General features: G+C 45.2%; 13 non-coding genes across 13 annotated transcripts; all 13 read right to left on the reverse strand.

The window, feature by feature from the left end:
- Nucleotides 1–675: 675 nt before the first annotated feature.
- Nucleotides 676–790, reverse strand: LOC146775253 (U5 spliceosomal RNA). The gene has a single exon (XR_014974448.1). It is a non-coding gene; the product is annotated as a U5 spliceosomal RNA (small nuclear RNA).
- An 852-nt stretch (nucleotides 791–1,642) lies between these two features.
- Nucleotides 1,643–1,757, reverse strand: LOC146775254 (U5 spliceosomal RNA). Its single transcript, XR_014973135.1, has one exon. It is a non-coding gene; the product is annotated as a U5 spliceosomal RNA (small nuclear RNA).
- An 852-nt stretch (nucleotides 1,758–2,609) lies between these two features.
- On the reverse strand, nucleotides 2,610–2,724 carry LOC146775255 (U5 spliceosomal RNA). Its single transcript, XR_014973136.1, has one exon. It is a non-coding gene; the product is annotated as a U5 spliceosomal RNA (small nuclear RNA).
- Nucleotides 2,725–3,576: 852 nt separating this feature from the next.
- On the reverse strand, nucleotides 3,577–3,691 carry LOC146775256 (U5 spliceosomal RNA). Its single transcript, XR_014973138.1, has one exon. It is a non-coding gene; the product is annotated as a U5 spliceosomal RNA (small nuclear RNA).
- An 865-nt stretch (nucleotides 3,692–4,556) lies between these two features.
- Nucleotides 4,557–4,671, reverse strand: LOC146775257 (U5 spliceosomal RNA). Its single transcript, XR_014973139.1, has one exon. It is a non-coding gene; the product is annotated as a U5 spliceosomal RNA (small nuclear RNA).
- An 852-nt stretch (nucleotides 4,672–5,523) lies between these two features.
- On the reverse strand, nucleotides 5,524–5,638 carry LOC146775258 (U5 spliceosomal RNA). Its single transcript, XR_014973140.1, has one exon. It is a non-coding gene; the product is annotated as a U5 spliceosomal RNA (small nuclear RNA).
- Nucleotides 5,639–6,490: 852 nt separating this feature from the next.
- Nucleotides 6,491–6,605, reverse strand: LOC146775259 (U5 spliceosomal RNA). Its single transcript, XR_014973141.1, has one exon. It is a non-coding gene; the product is annotated as a U5 spliceosomal RNA (small nuclear RNA).
- An 865-nt stretch (nucleotides 6,606–7,470) lies between these two features.
- LOC146775260 (U5 spliceosomal RNA) lies at nucleotides 7,471–7,585 on the reverse strand. Its single transcript, XR_014973744.1, has one exon. It is a non-coding gene; the product is annotated as a U5 spliceosomal RNA (small nuclear RNA).
- Nucleotides 7,586–8,437: 852 nt separating this feature from the next.
- On the reverse strand, nucleotides 8,438–8,552 carry LOC146775261 (U5 spliceosomal RNA). Its single transcript, XR_014973142.1, has one exon. It is a non-coding gene; the product is annotated as a U5 spliceosomal RNA (small nuclear RNA).
- An 852-nt stretch (nucleotides 8,553–9,404) lies between these two features.
- On the reverse strand, nucleotides 9,405–9,519 carry LOC146775262 (U5 spliceosomal RNA). The gene has a single exon (XR_014973734.1). It is a non-coding gene; the product is annotated as a U5 spliceosomal RNA (small nuclear RNA).
- Nucleotides 9,520–10,371: 852 nt separating this feature from the next.
- LOC146775263 (U5 spliceosomal RNA) lies at nucleotides 10,372–10,486 on the reverse strand. The gene has a single exon (XR_014973143.1). It is a non-coding gene; the product is annotated as a U5 spliceosomal RNA (small nuclear RNA).
- An 852-nt stretch (nucleotides 10,487–11,338) lies between these two features.
- On the reverse strand, nucleotides 11,339–11,453 carry LOC146775264 (U5 spliceosomal RNA). Its single transcript, XR_014973144.1, has one exon. It is a non-coding gene; the product is annotated as a U5 spliceosomal RNA (small nuclear RNA).
- An 852-nt stretch (nucleotides 11,454–12,305) lies between these two features.
- On the reverse strand, nucleotides 12,306–12,420 carry LOC146775265 (U5 spliceosomal RNA). The gene has a single exon (XR_014973145.1). It is a non-coding gene; the product is annotated as a U5 spliceosomal RNA (small nuclear RNA).
- Between the last annotated feature and the right edge of the window lie 50 nt (nucleotides 12,421–12,470).

A 12,470-nucleotide genomic window follows, 5' to 3' on the forward strand; every position in this document is an offset into this window, starting at 1 on the left:
ATGTGTATGTCTGGGAATATGCAAATTTCTTTTGTACTCACCTCAGCTCATTAGGAGTTGTCGGGGCTGCTGGGGAAGGGGAACAGGAAATGTGAATCAGGCTTTTAGTTAAGTGGCACTGTAGGCCTTTTGTCCCCTAGCCATTTTACGCTTTCAACACGCTCTACACATAGCCATGCACCGTATGTGCCTTTTTCACACGTACTTTCATTAAACCTGAATATAGAAGGATATATCTGTCTAGGCTGGAGACACGTGAAACAAGTCTGACGTGCCCCTTCAAGTCTACCTGAGAGGAAGCTGACTCAGGATTGGCGACCTCTCAGGGCACCTCGAACGGGCACAAATAACGGGCAAGCCCTATGAAAAGCACAGCATGAGTCTTGGTCCCACCTTTAAAAAGGAGGGTGACCTCTGGGATCTGGCAGCAGGATCTTTGGGAGATAAGAAAATATACTGCCTGCGATCGTGAAGTTTCAAGTCAGTCAAGAAAAGCAATCTCATGCACTGCACAAGCTCTTTCCCATGAGGCACCTCTCCTGCACTCTGTTTATGCAAATGAGCAAGCAGAGAGCTCAGGAATAAAACACCAAACTTATGTCCCCCAAAAAAGCAGCAGACAATTGCTGGATATTCCCCAACTTCTAATGCTTTTCTTTTAAACAAATGATAAACAGCCTCACCTGTGGCAAGGCTTAAAAAAATTGAATAAACTCTTAAATGTTCCTCTCCACGGAAATCTTTAATAAAAGGCGAAAGATTTTTTCGTTTTGAAGAGAAACCAGAGTAAGTGACAATATAGCTCTCTAGGGTAAGTGGCGGCACATCAAAGACCCTGTCATTGCGAGGGTGAGGACCTGAAAGGTATTTTCAGGCTCTAAGAAAGAGGGCGAGAACCAGGCCGGTGGGCAAAACAGGCCAACATTTCAAAGTCTCTGCTCAAGGTACAAAAAGGTGGACTGTTCACATGTGTATGTCTGGGAATATGCAAATTTCTTTTGTACTCACCTCAGCTCATTAGGAGTTGTCGGGGCTGCTGGGGAAGGGGAACAGGAAATGTGAATCAGGCTTTTAGTTAAGTGGCACTGTAGGCCTTTTGTCCCCTAGCCATTTTACGCTTTCAACACGCTCTACACATAGCCATGCACCGTATGTGCCTTTTTCACACGTACTTTCATTAAACCTGAATATAGAAGGATATATCTGTCTAGGCTGGAGACACGTGAAACAAGTCTGACGTGCCCCTTCAAGTCTACCTGAGAGGAAGCTGACTCAGGATTGGCGACCTCTCAGGGCACCTCTAACGGGCACAAATAACGGGCAAGCCCTATGAAAAGCACAGCATGAGTCTTGGTCCCACCTTTAAAAAGGAGGGTGACCTCTGGGATCTGGCAGCAGGATCTTTGGGAGATAAGAAAATATACTGCCTGCGATCGTGAAGTTTCAAGTCAGTCAAGAAAAGCAATCTCATGCACTGCACAAGCTCTTTCCCATGAGGCACCTCTCCTGCACTCTGTTTATGCAAATGAGCAAGCAGAGAGCTCAGGAATAAAACACCAAACTCATGTCCCCCAAAAAAGCAGCAGACAATTGCTGGATATTCCCCAACTTCTAATGCTTTTCTTTTAAACAAATGATAAACAGCCTCACCTGTGGCAAGGCTTAAAAAAATTGAATAAACTCTTAAATGTTCCTCTCCACGGAAATCTTTAGTAAAAGGCGAAAGATTTTTTCGTTTTGAAGAGAAACCAGAGTAAGTGACAATATAGCTCTCTAGGGTAAGTGGCGGCACATCAAAGACCCTGTCATTGCGAGGGTGAGGACCTGAAAGGTATTTTCAGGCTCTAAGAAAGAGGGCGAGAACCAGGCCGGTGGGCAAAACAGGCCAACATTTCAAAGTCTCTGCTCAAGGTACAAAAAGGTGGACTGTTCACATGTGTATGTCTGGGAATATGCAAATTTCTTTTGTACTCACCTCAGCTCATTAGGAGTTGTCGGGGCTGCTGGGGAAGGGGAACAGGAAATGTGAATCAGGCTTTTAGTTAAGTGGCACTGTAGGCCTTTTGTCCCCTAGCCATTTTACGCTTTCAACACGCTCTACACATAGCCATGCACCGTATGTGCCTTTTTCACACGTACTTTCATTAAACCTGAATATAGAAGGATATATCTGTCTAGGCTGGAGACACGTGAAACAAGTCTGACGTGCCCCTTCAAGTCTACCTGAGAGGAAGCTGACTCAGGATTGGCGACCTCTCAGGGCACCTCGAACGGGCACAAATAACGGGCAAGCCCTATGAAAAGCACAGCATGAGTCTTGGTCCCACCTTTAAAAAGGAGGGTGACCTCTGGGATCTGGCAGCAGGATCTTTGGGAGATAAGAAAATATACTGCCTGCGATCGTGAAGTTTCAAGTCAGTCAAGAAAAGCAATCTCATGCACTGCACAAGCTCTTTCCCATGAGGCACCTCTCCTGCACTCTGTTTATGCAAATGAGCAAGCAGAGAGCTCAGGAATAAAACACCAAACTTATGTCCCCCAAAAAAGCAGCAGACAATTGCTGGATATTCCCCAACTTCTAATGCTTTTCTTTTAAACAAATGATAAACAGCCTCACCTGTGGCAAGGCTTAAAAAAATTGAATAAACTCTTAAATGTTCCTCTCCACGGAAATCTTTAGTAAAAGGCGAAAGATTTTTTCGTTTTGAAGAGAAACCAGAGTAAGTGACAATATAGCTCTCTAGGGTAAGTGGCGGCACATCAAAGACCCTGTCATTGCGAGGGTGAGGACCTGAAAGGTATTTTCAGGCTCTAAGAAAGAGGGCGAGAACCAGGCCGGTGGGCAAAACAGGCCAACATTTCAAAGTCTCTGCTCAAGGTACAAAAAGGTGGACTGTTCACATGTGTATGTCTGGGAATATGCAAATTTCTTTTGTACTCACCTCAGCTCATTAGGAGTTGTCGGGGCTGCTGGGGAAGGGGAACAGGAAATGTGAATCAGGCTTTTAGTTAAGTGGCACTGTAGGCCTTTTGTCCCCTAGCCATTTTACGCTTTCAACACGCTCTACACATAGCCATGCACCGTATGTGCCTTTTTCACACGTACTTTCATTAAACCTGAATATAGAAGGATATATCTGTCTAGGCTGGAGACACGTGAAACAAGTCTGACGTGCCCCTTCAAGTCTACCTGAGAGGAAGCAGACTCAGGATTGGCGACCTCTCAGGGCACCTCGAACGGGCACAAATAACGGGCAAGCCCTATGAAAAGCACAGCATGAGTCTTGGTCCCACCTTTAAAAAGGAGGGTGACCTCTGGGATCTGGCAGCAGGATCTTTGGGAGATAAGAAAATATACTGCCTGCGATCGTGAAGTTTCAAGTCAGTCAAGAAAAGCAATCTCATGCACTGCACAAGCTCTTTCCCATGAGGCACCTCTCCTGCACTCTGTTTATGCAAATGAGCAAGCAGAGAGCTCAGGAATAAAACACCAAACTCATGTCCCCCAAAAAAGCAGCAGACAATTGCTGGATATTCCCCAACTTCTAATGCTTTTCTTTTAAACAAATGATAAACAGCCTCACCTGTGGCAAGGCTTAAAAAAATTGAATAAACTCTTAAATGTTCCTCTCCACGGAAATCTTTAGTAAAAGGCGAAAGATTTTTTCGTTTTGAAGAGAAACCAGAGTAAGTGACAATATAGCTCTCTAGGGTAAGTGGCGGCACATCAAAGACCCTGTCATTGCGAGGGTGAGGACCTGAAAGGTATTTTCAGGCTCTAAGAAAGAGGGCGAGAACCAGGCCGGTGGGCAAAACAGGCCAACATTTCAAAGTCTCTGCTCAAGGTACAAAAAGGTGGACTGTTCACATGTGTATGTCTGGGAATATGCAAATTTCTTTTGTACTCACCTCAGCTCATTAGGAGTTGTCGGGGCTGCTGGGGAAGGGGAACAGGAAATGTGAATCAGGCTTTTAGTTAAGTGGCACTGTAGGCCTTTTGTCCCCTAGCCATTTTACGCTTTCAACACGCTCTACACATAGCCATGCACCGTATGTGCCTTTTTCACACGTACTTTCATTAAACCTGAATATAGAAGGATATATCTGTCTAGGCTGGAGACACGTGAAACAAGTCTGACGTGCCCCTTCAAGTCTACCTGAGAGGAAGCTGACTCAGGATTGGCGACCTCTCAGGGCACCTCGAACGGGCACAAATAACGGGCACAAATAACGGGCAAGCCCTATGAAAAGCACAGCATGAGTCTTGGTCCCACCTTTAAAAAGGAGGGTGACCTCTGGGATCTGGCAGCAGGATCTTTGGGAGATAAGAAAATATACTGCCTGCGATCGTGAAGTTTCAAGTCAGTCAAGAAAAGCAATCTCATGCACTGCACAAGCTCTTTCCCATGAGGCACCTCTCCTGCACTCTGTTTATGCAAATGAGCAAGCAGAGAGCTCAGGAATAAAACACCAAACTCATGTCCCCCAAAAAAGCAGCAGACAATTGCTGGATATTCCCCAACTTCTAATGCTTTTCTTTTAAACAAATGATAAACAGCCTCACCTGTGGCAAGGCTTAAAAAAATTGAATAAACTCTTAAATGTTCCTCTCCACGGAAATCTTTAGTAAAAGGCGAAAGATTTTTTCGTTTTGAAGAGAAACCAGAGTAAGTGACAATATAGCTCTCTAGGGTAAGTGGCGGCACATCAAAGACCCTGTCATTGCGAGGGTGAGGACCTGAAAGGTATTTGCAGGCTCTAAGAAAGAGGGCGAGAACCAGGCCGGTGGGCAAAACAGGCCAACATTTCAAAGTCTCTGCTCAAGGTACAAAAAGGTGGACTGTTCACATGTGTATGTCTGGGAATATGCAAATTTCTTTTGTACTCACCTCAGCTCATTAGGAGTTGTCGGGGCTGCTGGGGAAGGGGAACAGGAAATGTGAATCAGGCTTTTAGTTAAGTGGCACTGTAGGCCTTTTGTCCCCTAGCCATTTTACGCTTTTAACACGCTCTACACATAGCCATGCACCGTATGTGCCTTTTTCACACGTACTTTCATTAAACCTGAATATAGAAGGATATATCTGTCTAGGCTGGAGACACGTGAAACAAGTCTGACGTGCCCCTTCAAGTCTACCTGAGAGGAAGCTGACTCAGGATTGGCGACCTCTCAGGGCACCTCGAACGGGCACAAATAACGGGCAAGCCCTATGAAAAGCACAGCATGAGTCTTGGTCCCACCTTTAAAAAGGAGGGTGACCTCTGGGATCTGGCAGCAGGATCTTTGGGAGATAAGAAAATATACTGCCTGCGATCGTGAAGTTTCAAGTCAGTCAAGAAAAGCAATCTCATGCACTGCACAAGCTCTTTCCCATGAGGCACCTCTCCTGCACTCTGTTTATGCAAATGAGCAAGCAGAGAGCTCAGGAATAAAACACCAAACTTATGTCCCCCAAAAAAGCAGCAGACAATTGCTGGATATTCCCCAACTTCTAATGCTTTTCTTTTAAACAAATGATAAACAGCCTCACCTGTGGCAAGGCTTAAAAAAATTGAATAAACTCTTAAATGTTCCTCTCCACGGAAATCTTTAGTAAAAGGCGAAAGATTTTTTCGTTTTGAAGAGAAACCAGAGTAAGTGACAATATAGCTCTCTAGGGTAAGTGGCGGCACATCAAAGACCCTGTCATTGCGAGGGTGAGGACCTGAAAGGTATTTTCAGGCTCTAAGAAAGAGGGCGAGAACCAGGCCGGTGGGCAAAACAGGCCAACATTTCAAAGTCTCTGCTCAAGGTACAAAAAGGTGGACTGTTCACATGTGTATGTCTGGGAATATGCAAATTTCTTTTGTACTCACCTCAGCTCATTAGGAGTTGTCGGGGCTGCTGGGGAAGGGGAACAGGAAATGTGAATCAGGCTTTTAGTTAAGTGGCACTGTAGGCCTTTTGTCCCCTAGCCATTTTACGCTTTCAACACGCTCTACACATAGCCATGCACCGTATGTGCCTTTTTCACACGTACTTTCATTAAACCTGAATATAGAAGGATATATCTGTCTAGGCTGGAGACACGTGAAACAAGTCTGACGTGCCCCTTCAAGTCTACCTGAGAGGAAGCTGACTCAGGATTGGCGACCTCTCAGGGCACCTCTAACGGGCACAAATAACGGGCAAGCCCTATGAAAAGCACAGCATGAGTCTTGGTCCCACCTTTAAAAAGGAGGGTGACCTCTGGGATCTGGCAGCAGGATCTTTGGGAGATAAGAAAATATACTGCCTGCGATCGTGAAGTTTCAAGTCAGTCAAGAAAAGCAATCTCATGCACTGCACAAGCTCTTTCCCATGAGGCACCTCTCCTGCACTCTGTTTATGCAAATGAGCAAGCAGAGAGCTCAGGAATAAAACACCAAACTCATGTCCCCCAAAAAAGCAGCAGACAATTGCTGGATATTCCCCAACTTCTAATGCTTTTCTTTTAAACAAATGATAAACAGCCTCACCTGTGGCAAGGCTTAAAAAAATTGAATAAACTCTTAAATGTTCCTCTCCACGGAAATCTTTAGTAAAAGGCGAAAGATTTTTTCGTTTTGAAGAGAAACCAGAGTAAGTGACAATATAGCTCTCTAGGGTAAGTGGCGGCACATCAAAGACCCTGTCATTGCGAGGGTGAGGACCTGAAAGGTATTTTCAGGCTCTAAGAAAGAGGGCGAGAACCAGGCCGGTGGGCAAAACAGGCCAACATTTCAAAGTCTCTGCTCAAGGTACAAAAAGGTGGACTGTTCACATGTGTATGTCTGGGAATATGCAAATTTCTTTTGTACTCACCTCAGCTCATTAGGAGTTGTCGGGGCTGCTGGGGAAGGGGAACAGGAAATGTGAATCAGGCTTTTAGTTAAGTGGCACTGTAGGCCTTTTGTCCCCTAGCCATTTTACGCTTTCAACACGCTCTACACATAGCCATGCACCGTATGTGCCTTTTTCACACGTACTTTCATTAAACCTGAATATAGAAGGATATATCTGTCTAGGCTGGAGACACGTGAAACAAGTCTGACGTGCCCCTTCAAGTCTACCTGAGAGGAAGCTGACTCAGGATTGGCGACCTCTCAGGGCACCTCGAACGGGCACAAATAACGGGCACAAATAACGGGCAAGCCCTATGAAAAGCACAGCATGAGTCTTGGTCCCACCTTTAAAAAGGAGGGTGACCTCTGGGATCTGGCAGCAGGATCTTTGGGAGATAAGAAAATATACTGCCTGCGATCGTGAAGTTTCAAGTCAGTCAAGAAAAGCAATCTCATGCACTGCACAAGCTCTTTCCCATGAGGCACCTCTCCTGCACTCTGTTTATGCAAATGAGCAAGCAGAGAGCTCAGGAATAAAACACCAAACTCATGTCCCCCAAAAAAGCAGCAGACAATTGCTGGATATTCCCCAACTTCTAATGCTTTTCTTTTAAACAAATGATAAACAGCCTAACCTGTGGCAAGGCTTTAAAAAATTGAATAAACTCTTAAATGTTCCTCTCCACGGAAATCTTTAGTAAAAGGCGAAAGATTTTTTCGTTTTGAAGAGAAACCAGAGTAAGTGACAATATAGCTCTCTAGGGTAAGTGGCGGCACATCAAAGACCCTGTCATTGCGAGGGTGAGGACCTGAAAGGTATTTGCAGGCTCTAAGAAAGAGGGCGAGAACCAGGCCGGTGGGCAAAACAGGCCAACATTTCAAAGTCTCTGCTCAAGGTACAAAAAGGTGGACTGTTCACATGTGTATGTCTGGGAATATGCAAATTTCTTTTGTACTCACCTCAGCTCATTAGGAGTTGTCGGGGCTGCTGGGGAAGGGGAACAGGAAATGTGAATCAGGCTTTTAGTTAAGTGGCACTGTAGGCCTTTTGTCCCCTAGCCATTTTACGCTTTTAACACGCTCTACACATAGCCATGCACCGTATGTGCCTTTTTCACACGTACTTTCATTAAACCTGAATATAGAAGGATATATCTGTCTAGGCTGGAGACACGTGAAACAAGTCTGACGTGCCCCTTCAAGTCTACCTGAGAGGAAGCTGACTCAGGATTGGCGACCTCTCAGGGCACCTCGAACGGGCACAAATAACGGGCAAGCCCTATGAAAAGCACAGCATGAGTCTTGGTCCCACCTTTAAAAAGGAGGGTGACCTCTGGGATCTGGCAGCAGGATCTTTGGGAGATAAGAAAATATACTGCCTGCGATCGTGAAGTTTCAAGTCAGTCAAGAAAAGCAATCTCATGCACTGCACAAGCTCTTTCCCATGAGGCACCTCTCCTGCACTCTGTTTATGCAAATGAGCAAGCAGAGAGCTCAGGAATAAAACACCAAACTTATGTCCCCCAAAAAAGCAGCAGACAATTGCTGGATATTCCCCAACTTCTAATGCTTTTCTTTTAAACAAATGATAAACAGCCTCACCTGTGGCAAGGCTTAAAAAAATTGAATAAACTCTTAAATGTTCCTCTCCACGGAAATCTTTAGTAAAAGGCGAAAGATTTTTTCGTTTTGAAGAGAAACCAGAGTAAGTGACAATATAGCTCTCTAGGGTAAGTGGCGGCACATCAAAGACCCTGTCATTGCGAGGGTGAGGACCTGAAAGGTATTTTCAGGCTCTAAGAAAGAGGGCGAGAACCAGGCCGGTGGGCAAAACAGGCCAACATTTCAAAGTCTCTGCTCAAGGTACAAAAAGGTGGACTGTTCACATGTGTATGTCTGGGAATATGCAAATTTCTTTTGTACTCACCTCAGCTCATTAGGAGTTGTCGGGGCTGCTGGGGAAGGGGAACAGCAAATGTGAATCAGGCTTTTAGTTAAGTGGCACTGTAGGCCTTTTGTCCCCTAGCCATTTTACGCTTTCAACACGCTCTACACATAGCCATGCACCGTATGTGCCTTTTTCACACGTACTTTCATTAAACCTGAATATAGAAGGATATATCTGTCTAGGCTGGAGACACGTGAAACAAGTCTGACGTGCCCCTACAAGTCTACCTGAGAGGAAGCTGACTCAGGATTGGGGACCTCTCAGGGCACCTCGAACGGGCACAAATAACGGGCAAGCCCTATGAAAAGCACAGCATGAGTCTTGGTCCCACCTTTAAAAAGGAGGGTGACCTCTGGGATCTGGCAGCAGGATCTTTGGGAGATAAGAAAATATACTGCCTGCGATCGTGAAGTTTCAAGTCAGTCAAGAAAAGCAATCTCATGCACTGCACAAGCTCTTTCCCATGAGGCACCTCTCCTGCACTCTGTTTATGCAAATGAGCAAGCAGAGAGCTCAGGAATAAAACACCAAACTCATGTCCCCCAAAAAAGCAGCAGGCAATTGCTGGATATTCCCCAACTTCTAATGCTTTTCTTTTAAACAAATGATAAACAGCCTCACCTGTGGCAAGGCTTAAAAAAATTGAATAAACTCATAAATGTTCCTCTCCACGGAAATCTTTAGTAAAAGGCGAAAGATTTTTTCGTTTTGAAGAGAAACCAGAGTAAGTGACAATATAGCTCTCTAGGGTAAGTGGCGGCACATCAAAGACCCTGTCATTGCGAGGGTGAGGACCTGAAAGGTATTTTCAGGCTCTAAGAAAGAGGGCGAGAACCAGGCCGGTGGGCAAAACAGGCCAACATTTCAAAGTCTCTGCTCAAGGTACAAAAAGGTGGACTGTTCACATGTGTATGTCTGGGAATATGCAAATTTCTTTTGTACTCACCTCAGCTCATTAGGAGTTGTCGGGGCTGCTGGGGAAGGGGAACAGGAAATGTGAATCAGGCTTTTAGTTAAGTGGCACTGTAGGCCTTTTGTCCCCTAGCCATTTTACGCTTTCAACACGCTCTACACATAGCCATGCACCGTATGTGCCTTTTTCACACGTACTTTCATTAAACCTGAATATAGAAGGATATATCTGTCTAGGCTGGAGACACGTGAAACAAGTCTGACGTGCCCCTTCAAGTCTACCTGAGAGGAAGCTGACTCAGGATTGGCGACCTCTCAGGGCACCTCGAACGGGCACAAATAACGGGCAAGCCCTATGAAAAGCACAGCATGAGTCTTGGTCCCACCTTTAAAAAGGAGGGTGACCTCTGGGATCTGGCAGCAGGATCTTTGGGAGATAAGAAAATATACTGCCTGCGATCGTGAAGTTTCAAGTCAGTCAAGAAAAGCAATCTCATGCACTGCACAAGCTCTTTCCCATGAGGCACCTCTCCTGCACTCTGTTTATGCAAATGAGCAAGCAGAGAGCTCAGGAATAAAACACCAAACTCATGTCCCCCAAAAAAGCAGCAGACAATTGCTGGATATTCCCCAACTTCTAATGCTTTTCTTTTAAACAAATGATAAACAGCCTCACCTGTGGCAAGGCTTAAAAAAATTGAATAAACTCTTAAATGTTCCTCTCCACGGAAATCTTTAGTAAAAGGCGAAAGATTTTTTCGTTTTGAAGAGAAACCAGAGTAAGTGACAATATAGCTCTCTAGGGTAAGTGGCGGCACATCAAAGACCCTGTCATTGCGAGGGTGAGGACCTGAAAGGTATTTGCAGGCTCTAAGAAAGAGGGCGAGAACCAGGCCGGTGGGCAAAACAGGCCAACATTTCAAAGTCTCTGCTCAAGGTACAAAAAGGTGGACTGTTCACATGTGTATGTCTGGGAATATGCAAATTTCTTTTGTACTCACCTCAGCTCATTAGGAGTTGTCGGGGCTGCTGGGGAAGGGGAACAGGAAATGTGAATCAGGCTTTTAGTTAAGTGGCACTGTAGGCCTTTTGTCCCCTAGCCATTTTACGCTTTTAACACGCTCTACACATAGCCATGCACCGTATGTGCCTTTTTCACACGTACTTTCATTAAACCTGAATATAGAAGGATATATCTGTCTAGGCTGGAGACACGTGAAACAAGTCTGACGTGCCCCTTCAAGTCTACCTGAGAGGAAGCTGACTCAGGATTGGCGACCTCTCAGGGCACCTCGAACGGGCACAAATAACGGGCAAGCCCTATGAAAAGCACAGCATGAGTCTTGGTCCCACCTTTAAAAAGGAGGGTGACCTCTGGGATCTGGCAGCAGGATCTTTGGGAGATAAGAAAATATACTGCCTGCGATCGTGAAGTTTCAAGTCAGTCAAGAAAAGCAATCTCATGCACTGCACAAGCTCTTTCCCATGAGGCACCTCTCCTGCACTCTGTTTATGCAAATGAGCAAGCAGAGAGCTCAGGAATAAAACACCAAACTTATGTCCCCCAAAAAAGCAGCAGACAATTGCTGGATATTCCCCAACTTCTAATGCTTTTCTTTTAAACAAATGATAAACAGCCTCACCTGTGGCAAGGCTTAAAAAAATTGAATAAACTCTTAAATGTTCCTCTCCACGGAAATCTTTAGTAAAAGGCGAAAGATTTTTTCGTTTTGAAGAGAAACCAGAGTAAGTGACAATATAGCTCTCTAGGGTAAGTGGCGGCACATCAAAGACCCTGTCATTGCGAGGGTGAGGACCTGAAAGGTATTTTCAGGCTCTAAGAAAGAGGGCGAGAACCAGGCCGGTGGGCAAAACAGGCCAACATTTCAAAGTCTCTGCTCAAGGTACAAAAAGGTGGACTGTTCACATGTGTATGTCTGGGAATATGCAAATTTCTTTTGTACTCACCTCAGCTCATTAGGAGTTGTCGGGGCTGCTGGGGAAGGGGAACAGGAAATGTGAATCAGGCTTTTAGTTAAGTGGCACTGTAGGCCTTTTGTCCCCTAGCCATTTTACGCTTTCAACACGCTCTACACATAGCCATGCACCGTATGTGCCTTTTTCACACGTACTTTCATTAAACCTGAATATAGAAGGATATATCTGTCTAGGCTGGAGACACGTGAAACAAGTCTGACGTGCCCCTTCAAGTCTACCTGAGAGGAAGCTGACTCAGGATTGGCGACCTCTCAGGGCACCTCTAACGGGCACAAATAACGGGCAAGCCCTATGAAAAGCACAGCATGAGTCTTGGTCCCACCTTTAAAAAGGAGGGTGACCTCTGGGATCTGGCAGCAGGATCTTTGGGAGATAAGAAAATATACTGCCTGCGATCGTGAAGTTTCAAGTCAGTCAAGAAAAGCAATCTCATGCACTGCACAAGCTCTTTCCCATGAGGCACCTCTCCTGCACTCTGTTTATGCAAATGAGCAAGCAGAGAGCTCAGGAATAAAACACCAAACTTATGTCCCCCAAAAAAGCAGCAGACAATTGCTGGATATTCCCCAACTTCTAATGCTTTTCTTTTAAACAAATGATAAACAGCCTCACCTGTGGCAAGGCTTAAAAAAATTGAATAAACTCTTAAATGTTCCTCTCCACGGAAATCTTTAGTAAAAGGCGAAAGATTTTTTCGTTTTGAAGAGAAACCAGAGTAAGTGACAATATAGCTCTCTAGGGTAAGTGGCGGCACATCAAAGACCCTGTC

This window comes from Triturus cristatus, chromosome 12 (genome assembly GCF_964204655.1).
Source record: "Triturus cristatus chromosome 12, aTriCri1.1, whole genome shotgun sequence".
Classification (NCBI taxonomy): domain Eukaryota; kingdom Metazoa; phylum Chordata; class Amphibia; order Caudata; family Salamandridae; genus Triturus; species Triturus cristatus.